General features: G+C 42.8%; 1 long non-coding RNA gene across 2 annotated transcripts in view; it reads left to right on the forward strand.

The window, feature by feature from the left end:
- Positions 1–9,704: 9,704 nt before the first annotated feature.
- LOC141553736 (uncharacterized) overlaps positions 9,705–27,500 on the forward strand; it is a 29,810-nt gene continuing 12,014 nt past the window's right edge. The window contains exons 1-4 of one of the 2 annotated variants that reach the window (XR_012485618.1): positions 9,705–9,786; positions 14,346–14,393; positions 19,341–19,428; positions 20,346–20,556. This is a non-coding gene — a long non-coding RNA (uncharacterized LOC141553736). Of the gene's footprint in view, positions 9,787–9,994; positions 10,040–14,345; positions 14,394–19,340; positions 19,429–20,345; positions 20,557–27,500 lie in introns of those variants that run through there. The other variant, XR_012485617.1, reaches the window with a different exon arrangement.

Raw genomic sequence — 27,500 nt, forward strand, 5'->3', positions numbered from 1 at the left:
GAGAGACAGACAGAGAGAAAGAGAGAGAAAAGAGAGAGATACACAGAGACAGACAGACAGACACACACACACACACACACACACACACACACACACACACACACACACAGAGACAGAGAGAGACAGAGAGGAGAGTATTCCTAGCTGTCCCCAACACCACTTTCCTTCTCATGACATATCCGGTGGGACTTCTTTCTATTTCCCCAGGGTTGTGCCCCGTTCTCACCTTGGCTGTAATCTCATTCCTCTATCTCCATCCCAATCAACGACCCCCTCCCCAACCTGATCCAAGTGCAGGGAGGCTTCTAATGAAGCCCCTGCTCGGCCTGCACCGGCACCCACCACCTTAAGGAAGGGAGCGGCTGCCCGGCCGGTGCTGACAGCAGCAATCCATCTCCATCACCATAATGGCCTCCCCATTAATCGGCCATAAACTAATAAAGCCAGCACTTTCCACCCCCCACCCCCTCCCCAACTTCATTAAGTCTTTAGTACATTAATATGTCTTACTTACTGTCTGCAAAGTCTCTGTCTCTCTGTCTCTGTCTCTGCCTCTTTTTCTCTCTTTTCATTTTCTCTCCCTCTCATTTTCTTTCTTTACCTCTTTCTGCTCTATTTTTCCCTCTCATTTTCTTCCCCCATTCTGGTTTTCTCGCATCCTGTCCTTTTGTTCCTATCTCTTGCTATCCCTTTTTTTAATTAATTTTTTTCAGTTATTAAGTATTTATTTTTTCTTTCTTATACCTTTTGCCACCCACTAAAAAAGAATCTTTGTATCACATAAGCACAGCCAAATAAAACACGTTCCCACATTGATCATGTCTAAAAATGAATTCTTTTTCTGCATATTAGTCTACCATCTCTCTGTCATGAGGTATTAGTCTTTAGGAATCATAATTGATTATTTAGTTCATCAGCCTCTACTGTCCTACTCTTGTCTCTGTCTCTAGATTGGGATGGATATGTAGGTATTGTTCCCCAAATCCTGGGGTAAGGTGGGCAGAGGAAATGACCACTAGTGCTGGGTTTCTAATTCCCACGTTTACTGACTATTCTGAGAGGTAGATTGACCGGACGTACTGAGAACAAGGAAAGAAGAAAAGAAGTCGGAGGAAAAAAGAATAAGATTTCAAGTAGGACATAGAGAACAGGAGGAGGGAAGGGAAACTGAAATGGAGGAAAAGAAGGAGAAGGAAGCGAGGGAGGAAGAGGAGAGGAGGATGAGGGAAAAAGAAGGAAGATGAGGAGGAGGGAAAGGCTTAGGGGGAAGGAGGGAGGGGGAAGGGATAGAGATTGTGGGGGGGTGCACTAGTGGAGCTGATTCATCTCCAAATTAAATTTGTGATGCAGGCATCAGATGGGCCTACAGCCAGAGATTAATTCGACTGATCAAGTTATAAAGAGCAGGAGGGCTGGGTAATCAATCTTACGGCTGTCAGGCAGACAGGCAGGAGTATTAACCTGGCGAGACGGCACGTACTGAGGACTTTTTTATTTCTTTCACACCAACCACATCCCTGGCTGCCCCCAGCCTGTCTCTCCAAATAATAATAATTGTTGCTGTTAACGATGACAGGGATCGGATGAGGGGATGTTTTCCGCATCCAGGGTCTTCTCTGCTAGAGGGAGCTCCAGGAGTTCGTCCCACCAGCCCCTTCTCTCTACATTCATGTAAGGGAAAGTGAATGAGAAGTCTTCTTTTTAGAAACTGAGTCAGAGACTCTCTGCCCCCGAGGAAGGTAGGAGGGAGACCAAAGCCCAGGAGCTTGTTTGAAAGAATAATAATGATAGCTAGTATTTGTATAGTGTTTGAAGGTTGGCAAAGCACTTTACAAATGTTCTTGCTTTGTTCTTACAGTAACCCTGGGAGACAGGGGTCATTGTCATCCCAAATTTACAAATAAGGAAACTGAGATGGAAAGAGCTTAAGTGCCTTATCCAGCTCACACAGCTGTATCTAATAAAGCAGTACATGAAAGCAGGTCTTCTTGACTCTAGGATTATCCCCTTATTCAGTGGACTGTCTAGCTGCTTCTGTTCTCATAGCTGTGCAGGCCCAAGGTCATTATGATTGGTCATGCACTGGCCTTGGCCCTCAAGCCAGAGTTGTATAGGAGATGAATGCTAAATGTCTAGAAACTGGTGGAAAGGGGTGAGCAGGGAACTCCGCTGAATCACTCTGCTTTTCTCCCCTTCTAACTATCAGGCTCGCTGATCGTGCCCACGTCTGTTCACGGTCAGCCACCAGATCCCAGGTTCTGAAGGAGAACTTCCTTATGTACAGATCAGTCAGGCTCGGAAAGACTCGTTTGTTTGACTTGTCCAAGGTGCCACAGGCAATGGCAGAGCCAGGATTTGGAGGTAGGTCTTCCGACTCCAAAAACAGCACTCTCCCCTCCCTTCTAGATACAGCACTCTTCTAGATAAGTGCCTTCCTCCCCCTCTCCTCCCTCCTAGCTTGACAGCCTCACTCCACACCTTGGGGATAAGGGGGGGGGGGAGAAAGGAGAGAAGCTACTCCCTGCATAGACATGTGGAAAGGCAGGCCGGAGCCCAATCCCTGTAGGCAGGGAGTGGATAGCAGAGGGACAAAAAGAAGTGGGGGGTGGGTGGGAAGTGGGGCTTGCTGCCTTCAGGCTGACACCTCTCTCAGCTCCAGATCATTTCCACATATTTCACACTCTGACTCGGTTCTCTCCTCCAGGCATCCGGAAAGGGAAGAGGAGAGGACGGACCTCCAGGATACACAGGCTGTCGCCAATGGCAGCAGGGAGACAGCAGATCTTGGGAAACTGTCATCCCAGGGCAGTGTGGGAAGCCCCAGCTAGAAATTTCCCCCTCATATTCCTAACTTCTCAATTCCCAGTTACTTATGTTACATCCCTATGAGGTTTCTGGAGCTGTCATTGTAGAATTCCTGCACAGGGCCCCAAGCCAGGGTGGAGTGGGACTCTGAGCTGCCTTCCTATCACAACTCCAGACATCAGTTGAGTACGGGTCCAAGATCAGGTAACAACCTTGGGCTTCGGCTGCAGAATTTATTTCTTTTTCTCTCTCCAAAATCCTCCTCCTCTTGCAAGCATGAAGTAATAGGATGGGCCCCACTAAGTCTAATGGAGGTTTGGGAGGACTCCCATCTTCTCCGGTTTGTGCTAGGGTTGGGATTAGGTTGGGGTTTAGGGAGTAGGAAGTAGGGAGCAGCTAGGGATTCCAGGGAAAGGAAGATCTTAAAACTCTGATTGGGGAATTGGGAATGAAGGGAATCTCTGGGGCTCAAGGACTGGGATATGGGGGCTCTCCTGATTTCAGATTCCTGGAAAATGTTCAAGTGCCTTCTTCCAGGCTGACCCAGCCTACGGTGGGAAGAGGAAGGGCAATGAGAATGAGAAAGTTGTTTCCAGGCAAAAGTTCAAAGGGTCCTCCCCTTCCCGAGGCTCGGGCCCCCTGCCCTCCTGCTTAGGGCAGATGAATTTTTGGAGCTGTCAGTCACAATGTTTCCTCCTCATCCGGGGGCCATGGCCTGGGGAGGAAAAGACAGTTCTAAATGCCCAGAGACAGAATCCCTCCCTTCATGGACACAGAAGCACATGTTCACCCTTGTGCTTTGGAGTGGGGGAGGTAGCAGTGGGAATACTCTAGGAAAAGGGTTGCCTCTGCTTTTCTTTCAAACTGTGGCTCAGGCCTGAAAAACTTGGACTTCAGAATCCCGAAGTTCTGGATGCATCAATAGGACAGGGTAATGGGGTGGGGGGGGACATTCATTTGGCCAAGATCACTTTTCTTTCCCAGGTACTGAAGGTACACAAGACAACATTCACCATCTCCCGTTTCCCCTTCTTCACCCTCATGATTCGGGAGCTAAGAGCTGTGGGCCTTGAATCCTGCAAAGGAGGAATATGAGATTGGAAGGGAAGGGTGAGCTGCCTTACCATCAATGTGGAAATTAAGTAAACTCCTAGGACAGTTCTAGCTACAAGTCTAAGATTCTATGAATTAAATGCCTTAAGTTCCCCATTTGTAAAAATATGACTTTTATTCTTTTAAAAAATACTAGCTTTTTATTTTCAAAATATATGCAAAGATAGTTTTCAACATTCACTCTCAAAAAACTTTCTATTTCAAATTTTCTCTCTCCCTTCATCCCTACTCTAGACAGCAAGTAATAAAATTTATGTTAAACATGTGCAATTCTCTAAACATATTTCCACATTTATCATGCTGCACAAGAAAAATCAGATCAAAAAGGGAAAATGCGAAAGAAAACCCAAAAAATCAAGCAAACAACAATAAAACAGGTGAAAATACTATGTGGTGATCCACATTCAGTCCCCATCATCTCTTTCTGGATGCAGAGGGCTCTCTCCATAACAAGTCTACTGGAGTTGGCCTGAATTATTTCATTGCTGAAAAATGCCATATAGGACATTTATTTTTGTTTTCCTTTAGAGAAGCATTTTCTGAACTCAAGAGAGACTTGTGTTCTAATTTACCTCCAATATTGGTTAAGTATGATTGTGGATGAGTCACTTAACCTCAGAGCCTCAGTTGTTTTTTCAGTTAAAAAAAAAAATACAAACAGCACACATGTACGTATATATATGTATATAGTATTTTATTTTATTTTAAGGATCAAGTTAAATAAAATGAGTATAATGTTTTTTTACAAACCTTATCTCTGTATATAAATAGAAGTTATTATCTATCATCCCTTGTCTCACTGAACAGGAAAGAGAAAAGGAGAAGATTCAAATAACCAAACACTTATTAAGTACCTACTGCATGCAAGGCAAAAAGGCAATATTGGTGTAGTAGAGAAATGATTGTAGACCAGGAAGACTTGGATTCAAGTCCAGCATACTGGTTAAGAGACCCTGGAGAGGATGCTCTAAGAAACACTCAAGTCTATACATTGCAGAAAACCCGCTAACCTGCACTAGTAGGGGGACTTCCCTAATCTGTGATTATTCTATAACTGAAATCATTGGTCTAGCCTTCCCCTATCTTATTGTAAGGCCACACGTATACAAAGACAAAAATGAGGCAGATTTTGCTCTCAAAGAGCTTAAGTTCCGTTAAGGAGATCATCCATGTAAGCAAATAGAAGGCAATTTGAGGAGGGAGAAAGTGCTAGTAGCCAGGGGAATCAAGGAAGGCTTCACCTTGTAGCTGAGCCCAGAGATGAAGGGAGCTTTGAAAGTTTTGATTTTGCCCAGTTTAAGGGCATTGGGCTGGGCCTTAGGAGCTCTGAGGGCCCCAGCCAGGCACCTCAGCCCCTGCCCTCATAGGTACACACACAGACACCAGGCTTTCTCTGACCTTCATGGAAAGAGAGGATGGTTATGTTTGCTGGGCTGTAAATGTGTGTCTGTCTTACATTTCCAAGCAAAGGACTTTTGGACCTGAGCCAGGCCGTATACATGTATGTGTGTGGGTAGACTTGGGCACAAGTACAGGCGTTAACACCAATTAATCTCCTGCCTCCTAAAACCTGCATGTAGCTCAGGGAAACAACTCACTTCACACCTCTCATCCCTGTCCCGTGGATGGCCCTGCAGCAGCCCTGTCAGGTCTTCAAAGATAAATTTTTCTCCTCTATCCAATAGGGGAAACAAAGGGCAGTGGCTGATTCATTATGCTTAATGGGATTATTGGGGTGGGGGGGGGCAGTAACAGCTAATTGGGTCCTTAATAAAGTTAATAGAGCTCTTATGATCTTTGCTATTAAGTGTAATTAGGGGGACCTGGGGAGGGGTTGGTGGGAGTCTGGCTGCCTGGGTGAGTGCTGGCAGGAAGGAGTGGGAGCAGGTGATGGGGAAGCTGGCAGCTCTGTCCCCACCCTGGAGGGTTGGGTTGGAGCCACCACACCTTCGGAAGGAGTTACCTCCAGCAGGGGCTCCAGCCCTTTGGCTGTGAGCACGTGTGCCGAGGATGGGGGGGTGGGGAGGGGAGCTCTTTGTACTGGGTCCTATAATAGCAAGGAGAAATATCCACAGGACTCCCTCCTGAGCTCCATTGCTGGTGGCCTGATTCTCTCCCCACACTCTCCTTCCACCTCTCAATATTTATGCACTAAAGCTATTGGACCATTTAAACGCAAATACTTCTAGCTTGAGTGAGATCTAAACTCGTGGCCACCGTATTGGGACTAACCTTTTCTGGGACTAAATCCCAGGAGCAAGGATTCTGTCAGTGGTTCCTGGAATGGTGGTGGGGTAGGAACAAGAAAATCAAACCAAATCAAAAGTGCTGCCTCCCTGGGGAGAGGATGAGGGGAAAACCGCTGGACAAACACAGTTGTCAAAAGAGAGGAAGAGTTACAGTCTGGGGTCAGAGGTTAATTCGGAAAGAGCTACTGAGACACGACGCTCAGAACAAACAAAACAAGCTAAGGGGAGGGGGGACTCTGGGTCTGAGCCTCTCCCCAACGTTCTCTCCAGAGTGGAAGACTCTGGGGGAGCTCATTTGACTAATCCAGCTGTCTGAATTGCTGCAGACATCCTCCCCACCTACTCCCCCAGCTACCCACCTTCCCCAGGGAGAGGAACGAGTGAGGAGAAAAAGGGACAGTGGGTCCTGAGCTCAGATGGGGGATTCTGGGCTGTAGGAGCCGCAGCCCCATTTACTGCGCTCAGAAGCTCCCTTCTTTCTGCCACCCCTAATTCAGCCTAAATCACATTCCCCGGCAACCCTCAAACCCTTTTCTGAGAGCCCTGAGCCAGACTGAGCCGCTTCAGGGTAAGGGTGGGACTGGGGAAGAAGGATCCCCCGGCTCCTCAGCTGCCACCCAAGGCCCCCCTCCGGGCTCTGGTAATCCTCTTGGAGTCTCTCCTGGCAAGTTTTGTGGAGGCATTAGAGGTGAGCCCTCGCTGCTGGGCCCTGGAGCCAGGATGAGCATTTACAGCATTCCTGGGTATTAGCTCTAGGCCCCTGGGGCCCAGACGAGCCCCCGCTGGGCCGGCTGGTTTCATCTACCTTGAAGCCTCCCGTTGGAGTAATTACAGGTGTCGGTGTCGGGGTCAGAGACAGGGTTAATTTGGGGCTTGTCCTGGGGCGGGCAGGACTCATTAATGGGGTCCTGGGGAGTCCCAGGGGATGAACGAGGCAAATAGGGGATTAGGGACGGTTAGGGAGCTTGGAAGAGTAAGAGGGACCCTGCCCACCAGACTCCAGGCTCCTAAACCACTCCCTGCCCCACCCCCTCTCGGTAAGCTCTGTCTATGAGACAGATTCAAAGCTAGTTGAACGTCTCTTTGGGGGGAAATCATCGCACTCTCTTCCCCACCCTAAAAGGGGGATGACTTCCCATGATCCCACTTTCTTTCTTTATACAGAGTAGGGAGGGGAACATTCAATGAGTTTTCAGAGACAGAAAAGAACCTTTAATTGAAGAGGTTTGTAACAGCCTGAGGATTGAATGCTCAGCAGCAGGGGAGACAGCATTGGCCACCCCCACCCCCCACAGCATTGAAGTTCTTTGGCCTCCAGGTGGGAATATTTAGAGAATCTTCTTCACTAAGGTGGAAGCTGAGGCTCTTTTATATCAGGAACCCAGCTCTGGGACCGGCATTAGCTGACACTTTCTTCTCAGAAACCATTGTTGTGCTACCTCCAGGACAATCCCCTAGTGCCCAGAAGCCCCTGCTGCTCGGATTGCTCCGGGTGGGGGGTCCTGAATCTCCCCGTGCTTTCTTCTGGTGTCCATTGTGTCTCAATATCCATTTTCAGAGTGCCTATTTACTTCTTTGTTGTGTACCTTGATTCCAACCCTGAGGAGTTCTCCAGAGCTCATGGTCTCCCTTGTGCTGAGCATTCATTCCATCTAGCATCCTCAAGCTGCTAAGAACCCCTTCAATTAAAGGTTCTTTTCTGTCTGTGGGAATCCAATGAATGTTCCCCTTTCTACTCTGTATAATTTGGGATCTGTCTAAAGAAGGACGCCACGCTGTAGTAGAAAAGATAGAGAGTTCTAGGCTCTGGGCATTTCTACCAAGACTAGGAGGGTCAGGGATAGTTGTCCTTGCAGGTGGGTTATTTTACCTGGAGAATGAATTCCATCTGTTTTCAACCTAATCTGAGTTTCCACTCATTTTCCTCTGTCCCCCCCTCCCCCGTTATGTAAATTTGGTGCACAGATTTTCCAAGTCAAAGGATAGGGAAGAGAGCAAGGGGGGATGGGTTACTCAATAAAAGCCTTTGGAGGAAGAGGAGGAGGAGAGAGGAAGGAACAGAGAGCAGACAAAGTTGGAGGGGGAAATCACTTAACCCCAAACCCATCACAGATCTTTGGCGCCCACAGCCCTGACAGGGGCCAGCTGGAATGGGCAGGGGGAGGGGGCGCCCTGAGTGTGGGAATTCAGGGAGATGGCCCCCTCCCAGGGGCCCAGCTGCCAGGACTTCCTGGGGTCAGGTGGGAGGCGGGAACTCGGGAGCCCCTTCCTCTCCAGCCCTCCCTTTCCCTGCCTTGGGTACGGAGCCAGGGTTCATAGTTCTAACCCTCCTTCTGCTGACAATGGACTTCCTCCCAGGCTTGGGTGGGTCAGACCCAGACCCAGCTACTTCTGCTTCCAAGCAGGCTGGCTGTCCTCACCTCCATTCGGGAGGGGGTGGCCTTAGAGGCAGGAAGCTCCAGAAACTTGCGCATCCTACTGTCCCCCAAGAATTTCCCTTCCCTTCTCCCTTCAAATGTCTTCCTCACACCCGCCTAGAACATAAATAATAATAAATAAATAAAGGTTTCGGCGGCACTGGTAACCCTCTCGGAACCACCGGGCCCACATGGATTTCTGCAGAAAGAGCACAGCCCCGGCTCAGTAGGGAGCCATTTCACGCCTCTGGTTTCAGAGGCGGGGGCAGTAATCTCAGTGGCACTTGTTGCCCCCCCCCCCGGGCCATGGGCAATAGCCCGCGCCCACCCGCCCTGACTCAGCTCCTGTGCCCGGCTCCCTGATCTCGCGCCAATCCGCATCCCGGACCGTCAGTGCCATAATTGAATATAAAGGCCTAGATTTTGGTGCGGGCGGCTCCATTAATCACCAGCAACCTGGCAAGTGCGGCGATAGATCTTTCTCACACGCAAAACAGCTCATGTTAATCTTCGCGGCTGATTTATTGTCTCCCCAGCCTCGTACATGAATTATTCACCGTTGCCGGGGAGGCCGTGTCCAGAACGGTTGGGCCCGGTGCAGGGCCCGGATGGGGGGCGCGGGAGGAGGCCGGGGCCCGGCTTGTTGCCGGGTGACAGCGGTTTGTGGGGCGTTTGGGGGATGCTTTTCCTCGGGGGAAGCAGGGGCTGAGCCGTGCACCAGGAGGCCAGAGGAGGGACCGATGCGGGGCTGGGGATGCTGGGCCGGCTCCCGAAGCGAGCACTTCTCACGGATCCCGAAGGAGAAGTCTCACTGTCTGCCAGGGCAACCCCAGAACTCCAGAAAGAAGGGACTTTTACTTGGAAGGGTCGTAGTTGGGAGAAGGACGGTCAAGGGGGACTGTTGAGGCGTCGGGGACTCTTGGGGGGAAAAATGTCACGGATTCAGAGACCTGACTCAGAGCTCACCGGGCCCCCGCACGAGCCCCATCCCCCGATCCCAGCCAGGCTCAGGGCGGCCCGGCCCAGGAAGCCGGATGTGGGTGTGTCCATCGGGGCACCTGGGGACCTGCCTTTCCCCCCCCCCCCCCCCCGGCCCCGCGCCACCTCACTACCTGGCGGCCCCTCCCGGGTGGAACCGACGGCCAATCACAGGAGGTGGGCACGAGGAGCAGTGGTAGAAACGTCCACCAGGTGGCAGAGAGGTGAATGCCAGGGGAGACGGGACAGCTTTTACATGAGGAAGTAGGGTGTTCTCTACCACCTGCCGGGCTTCTGTCCCAGGTGGGGCTGGGGGCGAGGCCGTGGGAGGGGCAGGAGCAGGGGGACCGACTCTCCCATTGGAAGAAACCATCTGTTCCCTAGACTTAACGCAAAGGGCTGCGGTCCCTTCCTCCCCTCATCCCCCCACCCCCATCGCTGGACCCTTCGACCTGGGAGATGGCTGGCAAGGTGGAGGTCTGTCCCTTAATGTTCCTTAATGTGACACAAAGTCTTACAAACGCACGACACAGCTCCTTCCAGGAGAAGCGCCGGCTCTCCCCGAGCAAGTGGGGATTAGTAGTAGGGACTTGCAGGAGGAAAACTGTCTTACCCCGGGCCCTGATGGTCAGCAGGCTGGCCCGATGCTCTCAGTTCTGGTTCTGCTCCAAACCGCCCTGAGCAAGTAAAGGACCGACCGCACCCGGGGCTCCATTCTGGGGTCTTGGGTAAGGGATGATATGTGTACAAGAGAAAGGGAGATTGTTCCAGGTGGACAAAGGGGCTGCACTGAAAACCCCATTACTGAATCCCAGAGCAGCGCCATCCGCCGGATAGCGCCCAAAGGCCCTCCGAGCCCCACTCTCCCCCTCCTCGGGGTTCATGAAGTCCTCCGGTTTCATGCTCTAAAAAAGAAGCTGTAGAGCCTCTTGATGGCTGGGACGGGGGAAGGCAAAGTTTTCTAGTCGGATTCCCGAGAGCACCGAGAGGTGCTGCAGGGGCTTGTTAAGTTATTGTTCAACAGACCTCCGTCCCCAACTCCCAAATAATCGTTTGAAGTGTTGGGGATTTTTTTTTTTTTTTTTTTTTTTTGGCCCAACCAGTGATTTCATAGATGTTGAGATTTCATTTGCAGGCAACTAATTAGCTCATCTGTAGATCAGAGTTTCTAGAGAATTGCTTGGGCCGCTGAGAAATTAAACACTTGTCTTATAGCCACGTAGCTGTGTCAAAGATAACACTCGAACCCAGGTCCTCCAAGGCTCTGCCTTGATCCACTATGACAGACTGCCTGCTGATCGCAACAGCAATTCATATTAAATAGCAATTTAAGGCTTACAAATTCCTTTCCTTGGTAGATAGAGCAAGTATATCCCCATTTTACAAATGAGAAAACTGAAGTTCAGAGAAATCAAGTGTTTTATAGGAGGCCACATAACTAACAGGCATCAGAACCCTAATTCCAACCCAGTTCAATATTCTTTGCATTACACATTAGTATTACTGAGGATTCCTGTATCTCTTTCAGGCTCCCCCAATGTCCTTCTCCTTGTCTTTTCACTCCTTACTCACTACCTTGAAGGAGAAGAGGTAGCTGCTATCTCTCCCTCTCTCCCTCTCTCTCTCTCTCTCTCTCTCTCTCTCTCTCTCTCTCTCTCTCTCTCTCTCTCTCTCTCTCTCTCTCTCTCTCCCTCTCTCTCCCTCTCTCTCTTTTCTCTCCTCTCTCTCTTTTCTCTCCTCTCTCTCTTTTCTCTCCTCTCTCTCTTTTCTCTCCTCTCTCTCTTTTCTCTCCTCTCCTCTCCTCTCCTCTCCTCTCCTCTCCTCTCCTCTCCTCTCCTCTCCTCTCCTCTCCTCTCCTCTCCTCTCCTCTCCTCTCCTCTCCTCTCCTCTCCTCTCCTCTCCTCTCCTCTCCTCTCCTCTCCTCTCCTCTCCTCTCCTCTCCTCTCCTCTCCTCTCCTCTCCTCTCCTCTCCTCTCCTCTCTCTCTCTCTCTCTCTCTCTCTCTCTCTCTTCTCTCTCTCTCTCTCTCTCTCTCTCTCTCTCTCTAGCACAGGCCCTCAATTTCCATTGGGCTCTTTACACCAGTCCTTTCCCTGAAGCATTCTGCCCCTCCACCCTCACCCCATCCCAATCTCCAGGTAACCAATCTTTTCTTCCCTGTGTCAGCTCTGCAGCTCCCTCCAGATCTCTGCCCCTTCCCCCTCTTCTCTCCTTCACAAATCCTTAGGAGAAAACCCCTCCCAGTGTCCCTGCCCTGCTCTTTTTCCCACTCAGCAGCTCAGGCCTGCCTCTTGCTGTCTGTCTTCACATCAACTCCTTGACTATGTCCCTCAAGGCCAGGCTTGTTTACACTCCCTATGTCCGAGAGGGTGTTTAAAGCCCCAATTACGTTCCTGCCTTCACCAAAACAAACAGTATCCAAGCCCCCAGGGTGGGACTTGGCTCAGACAGGCTGGTGCCACAGGGGGCTGATGAAGGGGGTTGGGGTGTGGGGGGTGGGTTGGAGGAACGGCAGTGGATGCCGGGATGGCTCTAGTCTCCACTAGGAAAGAAGGGGGAAGGGGGAGGGGCTGGGCTAGGTGATGAGAGCGTCTCCCCAGGCCCAAACTTAGCATCAGTGAGTGAATTTTCATTCCAGAGGCTGGGGCACGGGGTAGGGAAGGGGACCTCACCATTATACGAGCTTAGGTGGCCCCTTTCTCTTTTGGACAGCTCTAACTGTCAGGAAGCTGGGTTTTGTTGGTTGGTTTTTTCCTACATCATGTCTATAAATTGCCTCTGTGCCACTTCCATCTATTTCTTTTAGATCTGTCCTCTAGGGCTAAGCTGAGCAAATCCAATCCCTCTTCTATCTGACAGCCCTTCAAACACTTGAAGATGGTTATTATATCCCCCTAAGTCTTTTCTCGTCCATTCTAAGCAGTACCGGCATCTCCAACTGAGCCTCCAATAGCGTAGTTTCAAGACCCTATGCCATCCTATTATGCCTCCGGAAAATCTTCGTGTGTCATTGTTCTCCCTAAAATTCAGTACACAAAACTGAAGGGAGAAGTCCAAGATGTCCTTCTGACTGGCGGGGGAAAGCATTCCCCACATGGGATGAGAGTAATAGAGGCAGAAGAAAGGGATATTAGAGACAGGACACGGTGAGGTAGCCTTGTGGTGGAAGGCACACAGTCCATAGCAGCATCCTTTTTCCCTTTTAGTGTAATGGTTCAATTAGGAAAGAAAGAGTCCTTCGATCCAAGGAGGGCTGTGAATCCTGGCCCTTTTCCCACCCTTCCATTCCCACCCCCATCCTGCCACCATTAACTGGAATTTGTCAATTTAACTCAAGAAGAATTTATGAAGAACCTGCTATGTGCTAAGCCATGGGGACTGAAAAACAAAAATGAAATTTTCCCTGTCCTTAAAGACGTTATTCTACTAAAAGGATACTTCCCATATACCAGTAAGTATACAAACTATACATATAGGTATATACACACATATACACATTAATATCTATATACACATATGTATATGTATGTATATACATATTTTACATATAAGTAATCTCAAAGTAATTTTAGGGAGGGTGAGGAAAGACCATTAACTGGAGGAAATGAGAGGTGGCACCTGAGCTGACCCCTGAACTTGGACTAAGAATTCCACGACTTGGAAGGGAAGATGGGAAAACCATTCCAAGTACAGGGACAATTTATGTCAAGGTGCAGAGCTGGAAGATGAAATGTGGAGTTAGGGAACAGGAGATGGGGAGATCTTTTGACATACAGAATTTGTGAAGAAGAGTAATTCACTATGTTTTTATCCCATGAGAGAAATATGTACTCTCTATAGAACTGGTTGAGAGCCAGACCTTGGCACATGCTGGCTGTATTTCTGCTGTCTAGGGTGGGACCCAAAACAAAAAGTTCTGGTTCTGTGGGACCCAGTCTAGACTCCTTCTGGGAATTTCTTGTCTCTAAAGAGGAATAGGGATAGGGAACAGAGTAGTCCATTAGCCAGAAACCAGGCTGGGAGCCACAGACCTGAGTTCTAATTCTAACTCTGCCACAGGTTCTGTTTGTAGTTCTGAGCCTCTGTTTTTCTTATCTGTCAAGGGCAAACAATAATCCCCTCCTTTCAAGGGAACAATGTAAAAATGAAAGGAAGGAATGGGGGTGGAGAGTAGAGTTCAGGTGTGCTGATGATGGTGGGGTAAAGAGGATGAGAGGGGAAGGAGAGGATAGAATGGGTTGTAATCTGCTTTTTCTCCATCAGGCTTTTAGCAGTCTGGGACTCCAAGACAGAGACAGAGACAGGCATAGAGATAGAGATGGAGCAAGAGCAAGAGTGAGAAACAGAGATAAATATAAAGAGATAAAAATTAGAAATAGAGATAGACAGAGATAAAGATAAGAGATAGAGATAGAGATCTGTATTACGTTTCTGGTCTAGAACCACCTAAATGTGCTACTTTTTGGTACTGTATCATCACTTCTCTGGGTATTTTCTTTGTCTTCTTCCTCCCTCTAGACTTTCACTCTGCCAGAGCAGTCATGTCCTCTCTAAGCATAAGAAGAAGTTCAAGTAAGGTAGAAGGAACAGGTTCTATCCCTCTCTGCTGACTGCTTAGGTTTTAGAAGAGTACCCTTTGAGGTCTGGGAAAGGATTAGTGAATGAGACATGACTCTAGTTCAACTATGGTCCTGGTCCTGTCCCAGAGACTATAAGTAGGACAAGTGGGAAATAGGAAAGGAGGCAAACACTTGTTTCACTCAAATTTTTTAACCTTTTTGCAGAAATCCGACCTCCCCCCAAGAAAAAGATTCCCTGTAAGGTGGGAAAAGGTAAGGAAGGAAATTGTGGGAGTAATTTAGGTCTATGTATATGCTATTGTGTTAATAAGACTGTACAAAAAGTGTGTGGATGAGAGTATGTGTGTTTGTGCAAGTGAACCGGGGTGTGAGCAAAATATTGAGACTAAACAGTTGGTATGAACAAGTATGTTCATGTGTACATATATAGCGTTATAACTAGGATGGGGGCAGGGAGAAGAGGACTGACATTTTTCACTGGGGAGCCAATTTTAAAGGATACCTTTGTGGGGTGTGCCTAAAAACAACATAGCTTAACACCTTATTAGAATAAATAATTAAAGTAGGACGGTAGCATACTGGGGTGAGCTCCACCTGGTTCTTTTTCCTCTCCCTCACATTGTGTCCATATCATGGGTGTATTTGTGGTCCTTGATTGGGATGTAGTAAATCTCCCTGTATTGTCCATGAGGTCTCTACGAAAGTGTATTTGTTTATCTCAGTGAAGGGAAAAGTCTAAAGACTAAAAAACTAAACATCCTGCTACCCCATGTCTCACTACACCCCTAACCCAGGGCAGGACATTTTCTAAACAGATTGTCTGGTCAATGTCCATATCTCCTCTCAGAGACTTGAACTCTAATCCCACCAAAACCCTGCTCCACCAGTTTCTCCACTCAAACTAGTACAAGACATCTCTCTTGACAGGGAAAGTGGAGGGTCAACTTGCAATTAAGATGGTGAAATTCCTAACCAGTCTCCAAAACACGCTGGAACAGGTGGAAAGGGACATTAGAAGAAGCTGATCAAGAAAACCAAAAGGAAATGCCAGTTGCATCCAACTGAGCCAGAAGGCGGCTAGAAGTGTGTGGGTTTCTGAGTGAGATGGGATTAGTTAGGTGTGAGGGTGATACAGGACAGAAACTAGTTCCATTAAAGGGAGCTCAAAACCAGCAGGATCTTGTCCCTGACTATTTGGAGCCACAACAAGGGACAGAGTCAGCTCTCTGTAGGTCACTGAGCAGAGAGACAGAACCAAGAAGAGCACGCACACCTTGAGGCTTGCCAAGGGGGCTGAAGGAGGAGCTTCTGTGGGAGTTATAACCATCTCCGTGATTGAACAGTTTTTAGGCAAGGGGGCCCTCAAGGAGGACTGAGACTGGTTGGGTCTCCAGCATACTGTTGGGACCTGTTATCAATGCAACAAAGGAAGGCACCTCCTCCCAACTGCAGATTGCGCAGAGAATGAGACAGAGATGGGGCCAAGGCCAGCATCAGGAGACAGGAGTGGATGCCAGGGATTGCAGAAGAAGCTAGGACCTGGTCCTAGCCACGTCATCAAGAACTTCAGAGGGGACAGGACCAGACATGGCTTACCTACCCCCTTCAAGAGTTTCAGAGGGAAATTGGGTAGCCCTGGCATGAGATTCAAAACAATTCTAAATACAATAACTATATGCCCAAGAAGTAAATCTAGAGGTAAAGGTCAAACCCAAGCCTTCCTGACTCCAAGACCATCCCTATCTATTCACTGTGAAAGACATTTCCTCCAGAAGAAGAGTTTTAACATCACAGTAAGTATAAAAAGAATCATGGGGGTGGGGGTAACAGATAGGGCAGGATCTGCCTCCTCTAAGCTCCCCCAAAGACTCCAAGAGTGACTGGAAAAAAAAGGTGTTTTTTAAAAAGAGAGAAAGTAGGAGTCTTGAGGAGGGAAATAGAAGGAAACAAATAATTTAAAACAGTAAGAGGAAATCCCTACTCATGTAGCGGGTTGCCTAAAAAGAATTATTGAATAATTCTGTGAAATAACATGAAATAATTGAACAGAGATCAAAAGGTTTTCAAATTAAAACATATAAAGTATTCATCAAAAACATTTGACCTATAAAATAGGTCAAAAGAGACAATTTAAATCTTTGGAATCTTTAAAAACCATGACCAAGGAACTTGGATGTCACATTCCAATAAATTATAAAATATGATCATTCAGATCTATTTTAACTAGAGGATGAAAAAATTTTTAAAAACCACTAGTTATTTCCTGAAGAAAACCCCATTCTGAAGCCTACATTCTCAGCATCCAGAAAGAAGAAATTAAGTACTGAGGAACTCTAGTCAGGATCACATAACACTACATTGAACCTAAAAATAGGAAGAAATTTTGGATTACGGTGTTCCAAAAAGAAAAAGACTCACAACTAGAAAAACTTAGTCTGCAAAAAAAAATTATTCTGTAGGAGAGAAAATAGACTTTGCATAGACTGCACTCATTTCTGATGAAAACTGGTAGAATCTTTGAAATGCGAACAATGGAGATAAATGAAACTTAGGAAAGTAGATAAATTCAAGCACTTAAAAGGGTTTTTACTAATGATCAAATACTTAGTTTCTAATAGAAGACTTCTTTTTTTCTTAAGAATTTCTTAAGAATCCTTTTGCCTTTAAGAATCACAAAGGTAGTAAAGAAAGACAAACCCAGGGAATGGGGTGATGTTGCTCTGTTCTAATGATTTTGAGAAAAAGTAAGTCAGCAGTAGGAACACTAGATGCAGAGGTGTGATCTATCTACCTGTCAGCCTCTCACTAAAAAGTTTTTCAGGTTGTGACTCTTCTGAAATTTATTTGGATATCCATTGCAGACAGGAAGTCATATGGCTTTTGGGGCCAAGAAAATGTCAGAGCCCAAAGTTAAATTCACCAACACAACTATACCTGCCTAGGTGAGTTCCTATCCACAGGAGATGCCAGGTTTGAATTTGTTCATTCCATTGTTCATTCTGCCCCAGTGATCTCAGTCCAGGATTCTCACTCCAACTCTACACTCAACAACAAAATTAGGTTTCTAGGTTTCTTACAATGCTATCCTTAACTTCCCTCCCATTTGGTCATGAGTGAGTCTTCCCTCCCCACTGAACTCACTGGCTCAGTTCTTTTTAAGTTAGATTAGGACTGAGTTTTATATATATATATATATATATATTATATATATATATTTATTATATTAATAATAATATATTATATTAAAAAATAATAATATATTATATTATATATATAATATATATTATATTATATATATATAATATATATAAATTTATATATATATAATTATGGCATGGCATATATATGGCATGGCTAATGTGGGAATTTGTTTTACTTGACTATCCATGTTTATGAGAATATGAATTGCATTTTGTTTTTTAACTTTCTCAGTTCAGGGAAGAGAGATGGGAGGGAAAGAATGTAAATCTAAAAATAAATTTAATTGAAAAGACACAAAGAAAAAAAAGGGATAGAAAAAAGAAAGAAGGAATGGAAGGAAGGAAAAAGAAATACTATGCAGAATAAAATAAGGCATTGTTTGTTGTTTTAAAGAAAGAGGGAGATAGTATCAAAAGCAGAAGGAGGAGGACAGGTAATTAGGGCTTGGGTACAGCAGATTTCTAAACTCCAGGAGTTGGTTTGGGGAGACAAAAAAGATCAGGATGCTTCAAATCCTGGTTCAGGGATCAGTGAAGGCTTAGAAACAGTGAAAGGTGAAGGCCCTAGAGTTAAAACACATTACACCCCACCCCATGTATTCTACATTCTGCTTTGCCCAAGTGGCCTACTTACAATTGCCCTGGACACAATATTCCATTTCTCCTTCTGTGCTTCTTCACGAGTCTGCCTTCCATGCCTAGAAGGCTCTCTTTCCCCATTTCTAGCTCAAGGGCTGCCTCCTTCAAGAGGCCTTTCCCCATCCCTCTAGTTGTTCATGCCCCATCCCATTCTGTATTTACTTTAGTTGTAAAAATAATGTATTCTCTGGCTCTTTTCCCTTCTCTCACCTACAATGAATGAAAGCTCCTTGAAGGACTAGACAGCGTAGGACAGTGCTTGGCACATAGCAACTGCCTAATAAATGCTTGTTGATGGATTAATTGATTGTTTAAAGGATAAGATGCTTCAAGGTAAATGTGCCTATTTGGTTTTTATTTTATTCTTTTTAAAATCTTCATCACCAAGGATAAAGAGGCAGGGAGATATAATGTCCAGAAGCTAGGAAAGCCTGACTGAGGTTGATAAATAATGACTGTAGGACTGTGATCAAATCATTTAATCTCTTAGTCATTGGACATCCAAGACCATAAACTGCAGAGAAGATTGGTAAGAGGGAGTTTCCTCAGCTTCAATTGCTCTATGTCAATGAAATATATAAAAAAATGGTAGCAATGAAAGTAAATTATTTTAAAAAGAAAGATAAATTTAACTCAGATTAACATAGAAAGTCTAAGAAGCTGACTACTTGTCAATGAAATCTAAGTCCAAAGCCTGAATATTCCACGAAGAGCAGATGACATAACCTTGGACCTGGAAGTTCAAATTCCAAATCCAAGGTCAAATTCTGCCTCAATCAATCAGGCTAGCTGTGTGACCCTTTTAAAGTCATTTAACCCTGATTGCCTCAAAAAAACAAAAAACAAAAAAAACAAAAAAAATAACTGTTTTACAGAGAAGGAAACTGAGACCCAGGGAAAGGAAAAGCTTTAGATAAGTCATTTTATCTCTCATCTTTAAAATGACTAGATGATTTTCAAGGGCCTTTCCAGCTCTAAACACTATTTGCTATAATTGTTCCCTTTGTCTCCATCATCATTGCTTCATTGCCCTACTCCTATAATTTGGACACAGTAGTTGCTTAATTAGTGTTGACTGAATGGAATTTTTCTAGGTCTTGTTCCCACAGGGGCGTGAACAAGTAGAAATCTTGGAGACTAGTGGCTGTCAAGGATTGGATAGGATACAATGTACCTGAATTGAGGGTAGGGGTGTTGGTGACCAAAATTTTATTGGAAAGCATTAAGGTTTAGTGAGAGAGGGGGGAGAGAGAGAGAGAGAGAGAGAGAGAGAGAGAGAGAGAGAGAGAGAGAGAGAGAGAGAGAGAGAGAGAGAAGGTGATGCTGGACAAGTCACCATTTTTCTCATCTATAAAATTAGGGAAGTGAACTTGACCTAAAAGATCCTTTCCAAGATCCAAGCCAGGAATTTGCAAAAGCAGCAAGAGGAAAAAAGGAAAACATTTGAGGTAAGTCACCATGAACAGGTCCAAGACAATACCATGATTCTTGGTGAGAGTTGAAGAGATTTAATCATCACCATTATCATCACTGCCACACCATCATCATCGATAGCATTTTTATAGCACCTTAAGATTTAAAATACTATCTCATTTTATCCTTGCTTAAGAAATACTAGTATTCCCATTTTACACATTGAGAAATTTAGACAGAGAGAGATTAAGCGACTTGTCAAGGCTCACACAACTAATGCCTGAAATGGTCTTTGTGACCCTAGTGTAGTGATCTCTTTTTCCATCTAGCTTCTAATAACTTGTCTTCCTTCCTTCCTTCCTCCCTCCCTTCCTCCTTCCTTCCTCCCTCTCTTCCTCCTTCCTTCCTCCCTTCCTTCCTCCTTTCCTCTCTCCCTCTCTCTCTGTTTTGCTTTCCTTCTTTCTGGCAATCAAGGATAAGCAACCTGTCCAGTGTCACACAGTTAGTAAATGTCTGAGGCTGAATTTGAACTAATAGCTTGTCTCTTGAACAGATCAAATGTTTTTGGCTGGAAGGGACCTCAAAGATCATCTTGTTCAATTCCTTCATTTTTAAAAAAGGGCAAATTTTAAAGAAGATAGGAAAGGTAAAGTGAGTTACCTAGGTCATACACATCAGAGATGGTATTTGAACTCAAGTGGTCTGAATAAAAACCACATGTTCTTTATGCTGCCTCTATCTTCTTACAGGAAAGAGCCTGAAACAAGTCCTTTAATATAGTGGGATTTTTAGCAAAAAAACAAACAACAAAAAAACCTGTCATTATCTTCATGTGTATCTCCATAAAATGATATCTCTAATTACATCAATTACCTTCTTCTACCTCATATACATCCCCAAAAAAGTTTGTTTAGTTTAATTAGTTTAAATCTTTATTTCAACTTTTCACCAGGAGATCGGCTTCTACTGTACTTGTTAAGCTTATCCTGCTGTCCAGTTATAAAATTCTCAACACTCAAAGGCCATCATCCCACGTTTGAGCTTCAAAAGCCATCTTCATAGACCCAGATCCGCAGTAGCTTTCTAAGCTGTTGCCCTATTTCTTTAGTCAAGTGAAGAAAGACTGAATCTTGTCTTCTACTTGCAGGAGCAATGCAATGGAGGTAGGATACCGATGGAATTCTTCAAGATTTAAAAGTAAATTCTAAACCCGTGCTTTGCCTATTGCTACCTGTGTAGCATCTAACCACAAGTGCCATAGCAAGGAATAACTATCATAAAATGATAACTTATATTTATGTAGAAGTTTACTTTCTTAAAAGAACCCTATAAAATGTGTCCATTGTATAGATGAGAAACTAAGGTAAAAGAACTTGAATTACACAAGATTACAAAGTTTATAAATATAAATGTGTTCCTATCACCTAAAACGGAATACTTAGAACTGTCTCAAATTCACCCACAAATTTACAAAACACCCGCAAAAATGTATCACTTCCCCTCAGAACCTTCAATTCGTTATAGAAATCCAAGGGTAAAGAGTCTCATAGAAACAAGTATTTGGGTTTTGGCTATTTGAGAGAGTTGAGAAATGGAACCAGAATCTACCCCAAAAAGATAATAACATCATATTCCTTTTATATACATGCAGATTCATAATAATGTATCCCAACAACCCTTGAAGTTAGATGATGTTATTATCCCAAATGTTTACAAATGAAGAAACTGAGGTAGGCAGACATTAAAGATCACCCCGGTAATAATTTCAGCAATTTTTTTTTTTTTGCTGAGGCAATTGGAGTTAAGTGACTTGCCCAGGTCCACACAACTAGGAAGTGTTAAGTGTCTGAGGCCAGACTCAGGTCTTCCTAACTTCCGCAATTTTTAAATGAAGATCTTCCTGATTCCAAGTCTAGCACTCTCTCCCTATACCATCTAACTATTTCTAACCACTACCCTCTAGATGTCTCTTACCACCGTGTATGTGAGTTTATGTGAGTTACTGAAAATGTTTAATACTAAGTAATCTGTCTTCTGCATTAGCAACTGTAAAACAAAGAACTGACTGACAACCTCTGGTCATTGCCAGCTTTAACAATAACAGTATATGTTTCTATGAAAGAAAATAACCAATGCTATTGACCAAGACAAAATAACAATATATTATGAATATTTATATTGATGATTTACATGCACATAGTCCTCAATTGTATCAAGTTTTTGTAAATTGAGAAAAAGCATCATGTAGTAGAATGAATAGTAGCTTTATGACTGTGTTGGCCACTTAATACCTGTGTTAACTTGGCCAATTAATGTAAGTCTTTCTGGTCTCAGTTTTCTCATCCTATGAAATGAGGGGTTAATCTAAATATCTAAATATTCCTGCTGACCCTATAATATTTTGAACTTCATTTTAGATATATTCCCTCCCTCACCCAGGGAACTGAATGAATATTTAAAAGTCTTAAAATAATAGAGAGATGCAAATTAAAACAATTCTGAGGCTTACCTCATATTCATCAAATTGGTAAAAATCATAAAAGATTGAAATAATGCTGATGAGACTGGGTAGGCACACCAATACATTGTTGGTTAAGCTATTAATTATTGGCAACTTTCTGGATAACAATATGAAATTATTCAAGAAAAGTTACTAAATTGTTCATAGCTTCCCCCATTAATTAATTCTTCTACGGAATGTAGCCACAAGAATAAAATACCTATATATCCCAACTATTCATAGCATTATTTTTTGTGTTAGCAAAAAAGGAGTAGTGAAAGAAAAGTGGGTGCCTGTAAGTTAGGGAATGAGTGAATAAATTGTGAAATATGCATATACTTTTGAATATTATTTCACTGTAAGATATTTTTATGCAGTCATAAGAACTTAGATATATATATGAACTGATGGAGAGTGAAGCAACCAGAATCTGGAAAACTACAATAGATAGTAATTGTAATTATGTTAATGAAAGCCACCCTTGAAAGCATCTGAACTCAGATGAATTATAATTTTAATTTCAGAGAGCTAAGAAAGAAACACATTTTCCTCATCTTAATAGAAGAGTGGAGTGGGGGCTGGGGACTACAGATTTGGCATGCTTCATGAGCTCTCAGATGTCTTTATTATGTTGATGATGAACTGTTTTTTCTACTATGTTACGGAGGAGAGTTCAATGTGAGGTTCCTGGGAAGGGACTAGGATATAAAAACAAAAGACATCAATAGACCTTTTTAAAAAAAAATAACGGATCCTTGCCGGAAATTCTTTTATAAAACAAAGATCGCTCTCCCCAGACTCCTTATCTGTCTACAAGTCTGGATTTTCACATACTGAGTTTACTTATACTAAGGTGCAGAGGTCGTGCATTCCAGAGCCAGGGAGAAATGACTTTTGGATTATCTGCTATTTTGAATTATGCATGTGTATGTTGGTGTGTTCATCCTGTCTTCCCCAACCAGTTTTTCCAGCCCCTGATTCTGCTCAGTGAGAAGCTCTCTTACCTCTCTTTGGAGGTGGGGAGATCACTAACAGTAACAAACTTTAGATCAAGAAAGTTGACTTACATAATTCTTTCAGGTAATAGCTTTACCTATGTCTGTCCTATCCTCCTTTCTCCTTGTTTCTCCTACTTCTACAGGATGTCAAAGGATGGCTATAACTTGAGTTCAGTCTCTGCTGACTTCACAACCAACGACTGTAGCCCCTCCATTCCGGTCTTTCCTCCAGCTAGGGATAAGGGTTCAATTGTTTGATTTTCACACACACACATACACACAAGAGGGGAAGAGGCTATTTCACCAAAGAGAATGGAGTTCTTTTGTTCTCTCCCATAGGAATCCTATCACCTAAGGATGATGGCAGAGCTCATTCATCTAATCAATCAGCAGTTTGATCTTTTTCTCTCTGATCTTCAGATCTCTGAATACTACCAAAACTTTAGACTCTGTGTTCTGTGACTATCTCTAAAACACTAACCAGCATTTACCGGCTTCTCCTATGCTTAGCCCTGTGCCTCGCTCCACTGTGGAAAATACCTTGAAAGAAGAGACTCCCTCTTTCCTCTGGGGAGCTCACCCCCTGGTTTTCACCATCCAGTTGAATAATTCGGATTTGGAAAGTAGATCAATTCTAGTAGAACATTCTGGAGGTGGAACATTAGGAGAACCATTTGCAGTATAACCACAATAATATAAAGTACAATAACTTTATTAAAAAGCATCCCATCTTAGATTGATGCAGTGACTAATCATAACTTGAATAAACTGTTGGTAAAGCATGCCTCCTTCCTTTCAGTAGAAAGGTTAGTGGATTATAAATTTGAAATGTGAATACATATGCTAATTTGTTTTGCTTTGTGGTACCTTTTTTTTTTTTTTTTCAAAGGAGAGTTCTTTGGAGACAGGTCATTAGGAAATGACAGAAATGCGTTAAAAAATAAAACACCAATCAACATTTTACTTAGTTTCTTTAGAAAAGAAATTATTCATACCACCAAGTAACATGTACTCAAATCAATTAAACACTCTTAGAAGATCTGACAGTTAAGGGAAGGATATTTACTTAGCTAGAGCAGGGAAAAATATTCAATAAGGATATTCATCAAGGATATCAAATTGATTCAGCTGAGCACAATTCCCTTGCCTGTACATTGCCCATGGTAGTCTAAAAGTTAAGTCTTGGAAGCCAATTTAACTCTTTAAGGCTTTAAAAAAATGCTGTTTTTTAAAAATAAATTTTATTCTGAATCCTTACATACCAAATATAATGAGCATTTCTGTATACAAAGTAAAACAGGAAAAAATGTACATAAGACTAGGAGTCTCTGTTATGTACCTCTTGCTTTTCTTTTAAAATACATAATAAATTCAATAACTTTCAAAGTTATGTTGCCTATCTCTGTTTCCTTCTGACTTTCTTTTTGTTGTCTTTTATGAAAGAAATACTCTGATGACCCTCTTCTTTTTTTTTTTTCTGGTACCTATTGGACACTTCTCCCTCCTATCTTTCAACATTGTGAAAAGAAAAAAGAAAAACAAAATTGTTGTAACAATTATTCATAATGAAGCAAAACTAATTCCACATTGGCCATGTTGGAAAGATGTCTCATTCTGCAATTTGAGTTCATAATCTGTCTACTAAGAACATGGATAGCATGTTCCATCCTCATTGGTCATTGCATTGATCAGAATTCTTAAGTCTTTCAAAGTTTATCTTTACAAAATTTTTATTGTATCAATTGTTTTCCTGGTTCTGCTCACTTCACTCTTCATCAATTCAAACAGTTCTTCTCAGTCTTCTCTGAAATTGCCTTCTTCATCATTTATTACAGCACAATAGAATTCCATTATATTAATGTATCACAACTTATTTAGTCATTCCCCAATACATGGGTATCACCAGTTTCCAGTTCTTTTCTATAACAAAATGAACTACTTTGTACGCATGGATCCTTTTCTTCTATCTTTGATATCTTTCTGATATAGACCTGGTAGTTATACCATTATGCAAAAGATTATTCCCAGTTTAATGAGTTTTGGCACATAATGCCAATTTGGTTTCCAGAATGGCTGGACCAATTAATAACTTCACCAGTAATGCATTAATGTGTCTATCTTCTCTCCGCCCCTTTAGCCATTGTCATTTTCCTTTTTTATCATCATTAATGATCTGAAGGGTCTGAAGTAGGATATTAGAATTGTCCTTATTTCAATTTATAGAACTATTAGTAATTTGAATATTTTAAAAATATGGATGATGATAGCATGAATTTTTTCTGTTGAAAACTTTCTTTATTTCTTGTTATAGCCATTCTAGTATATTTGAATCAGTTTCTTTCTTATATATCTTGAACATAAGACATTTATCAAAGAAGCTTGGTGCAAAGATTCCCTCTCTCGATTATTTTCCTTCTAAATTCAAACATACTAATTTTGTTTCTGTGAAAATCTTTTAAATTTTTTATAATCAAAAATGTCTATTTTATCTTCTGTGATGTCTTCAGTTCCTGGTTTGGTCATGAATTCTTCTTTTAGCCATAGCTGCAAAAGGTATTTCTTTTCTTTTTCCAATAATTTATTTATCTAAAACATGTGTCCATCATGGAGCCTTGGTGAATTAAATCTCAAGGATGATTTCAATAATGTTTAAGGAAAATTAACAGAACTTTCATAGTTGTTGTGGATCTTCCAATATATTCCACCCTTTGGTGGTAAGGTCTTTTTTAAATTATAACTTTTTCTTGACAGAACATATGCCTAGGTAATTTTTTTTAAAACATTATCCCTTGCACTCACTTCTGTTCTGACTTTTCCCTTCCTCCCTCCACCCCCTCCCCTAAATGGCAAGCAGTCTTACACATGTTAAATATGTTATAGTATATCCTAGATACAATATATGTGTGCAGAACCGAACAGTTCTCTTGTTACACAGGGAGAATTGGATTCAGAAGGTAAAAATAACCTGGGAAGAAAAACAGAAATGCAAACAGTTTACACTCATTTCCCAATGTTCCTTTTCTGGGTGTAGCTGATTTTGTCCATCATTGATCAATTGGAACTGAATTAGATCTTCTCTTTGTCGAAGATATCCACATACATCCTCATACAGTATCATTGTTGAAATGTATAATGATCTCCTGGTTCTGCTCATTTCATTCAGCATCAGTTCATGTAGGTCTCTCTAAGCCTCTCTGTATTCATCCTGCTGGTCATTTCAGAATAATTTTACATAACATTCATATTTACCCAACCATTCTCCAATTGATGGGCATTGATTCATTTTCTAGTTTCTAGCCACTATAAAAAGGGCTCTTACAAAGATTTTGGCACATATAGGTCCCTTTCCCTTCTTTAGTATTTCTTTGGGATTAAGCCTAGTAGTAGCACTGCTGGATCAAAGGGGATGCACAGTTTGGGCCCCTTTTTGGGCATAATTCCAGATTGCTCTCCAGAATGGTTGGATTCTTTCACAGCTCCACCAACAATGTATCAGTGTCCCAGTTTTCCCACAGCCCCTCCAACATTCATCATTATTTTTTCCTGTCATCTTAGCCAATCTGACAGGTATGTAGTGGTATCTCAGAGTTGTCTTAATTTGAATTTCTCTGATCAATAGTGATTTGGAACACTCTTTCATATGAGTGGAAATAGTTTTAATTTCATCATCTGAAAATTGTCTGTTCATATCCTTTGACCATTTATCAATTGGAGAATGGCTTGAATTCTTATAAATTTGAGTCAATTCTCTATATATTTTAGAAATGAGGCCTTGATCAGAATCTTTGAATGTATAAATGTTTTCCCAGTTTATTGCTTTCCTTCTAATCTTGTCTGCATTAGTTTTGTTTGTACAAAAATGTTTTAACTTATAATCAAAATAATCTATTTTGTAATCAATAATAATTTCTAGTTCTTCTGTGGTCACAAATCCCTTTCTCCTCCACAAGTCTGAGAGGTAAACTATCCTATGTTCCTCTAATTTATTTATGATATCGTTCTTTATGCCTAAATCATGGACCCATTTTGATCTTATCTTGGTATATGGTATTAAATGTGGGTCCATGCCTAATTTCTGCCATACTAAATTCTAGTTTTCCCAGCAGTTTTTGTCAAATAATGAATTCTTATCCCAAAAGTTGGGATCTTTGGGTTTGTCAAACACTAGATTGCTATAGTTATTGACTCTTTTATGTTGTGAACCTAACCTATTCCACTGATAAACTAATTTATTTCTTAAACTAAATGTTTTTGGTGACTGCTGCTTTATAATATAGTTTTAGATCAGGTACAGCTAAGCCATCTTCATTTGATTTTTTTTTCATTAATTCCCTTGAAATTCTCAACCTTTTGTTCTTCCATATGAATTTTGTTGTTATTTTTTCTATGTCATTAAAATAGTTTCTCAGGAGTCTGATTGGTATGGCACTAAATAAATAGATTAGTTTAGGGAGTATTGTCATCTTTATTATATTTGCTCGGCCTATCCAAAAGCACTTAATATTTTTCCAGTTATTTAAATCTGACTTTATTTGTATGAAAAGTGTTTTGTAATTTTGCTCATATAATTCCCGACTTTCCTTTGGTATATAGATTCCCAAATATTTTA

The sequence above is a fragment of the Sminthopsis crassicaudata genome, chromosome 2 (assembly GCF_048593235.1).
Source record: "Sminthopsis crassicaudata isolate SCR6 chromosome 2, ASM4859323v1, whole genome shotgun sequence".
In the NCBI taxonomy this organism is placed as follows: domain Eukaryota; kingdom Metazoa; phylum Chordata; class Mammalia; order Dasyuromorphia; family Dasyuridae; genus Sminthopsis; species Sminthopsis crassicaudata.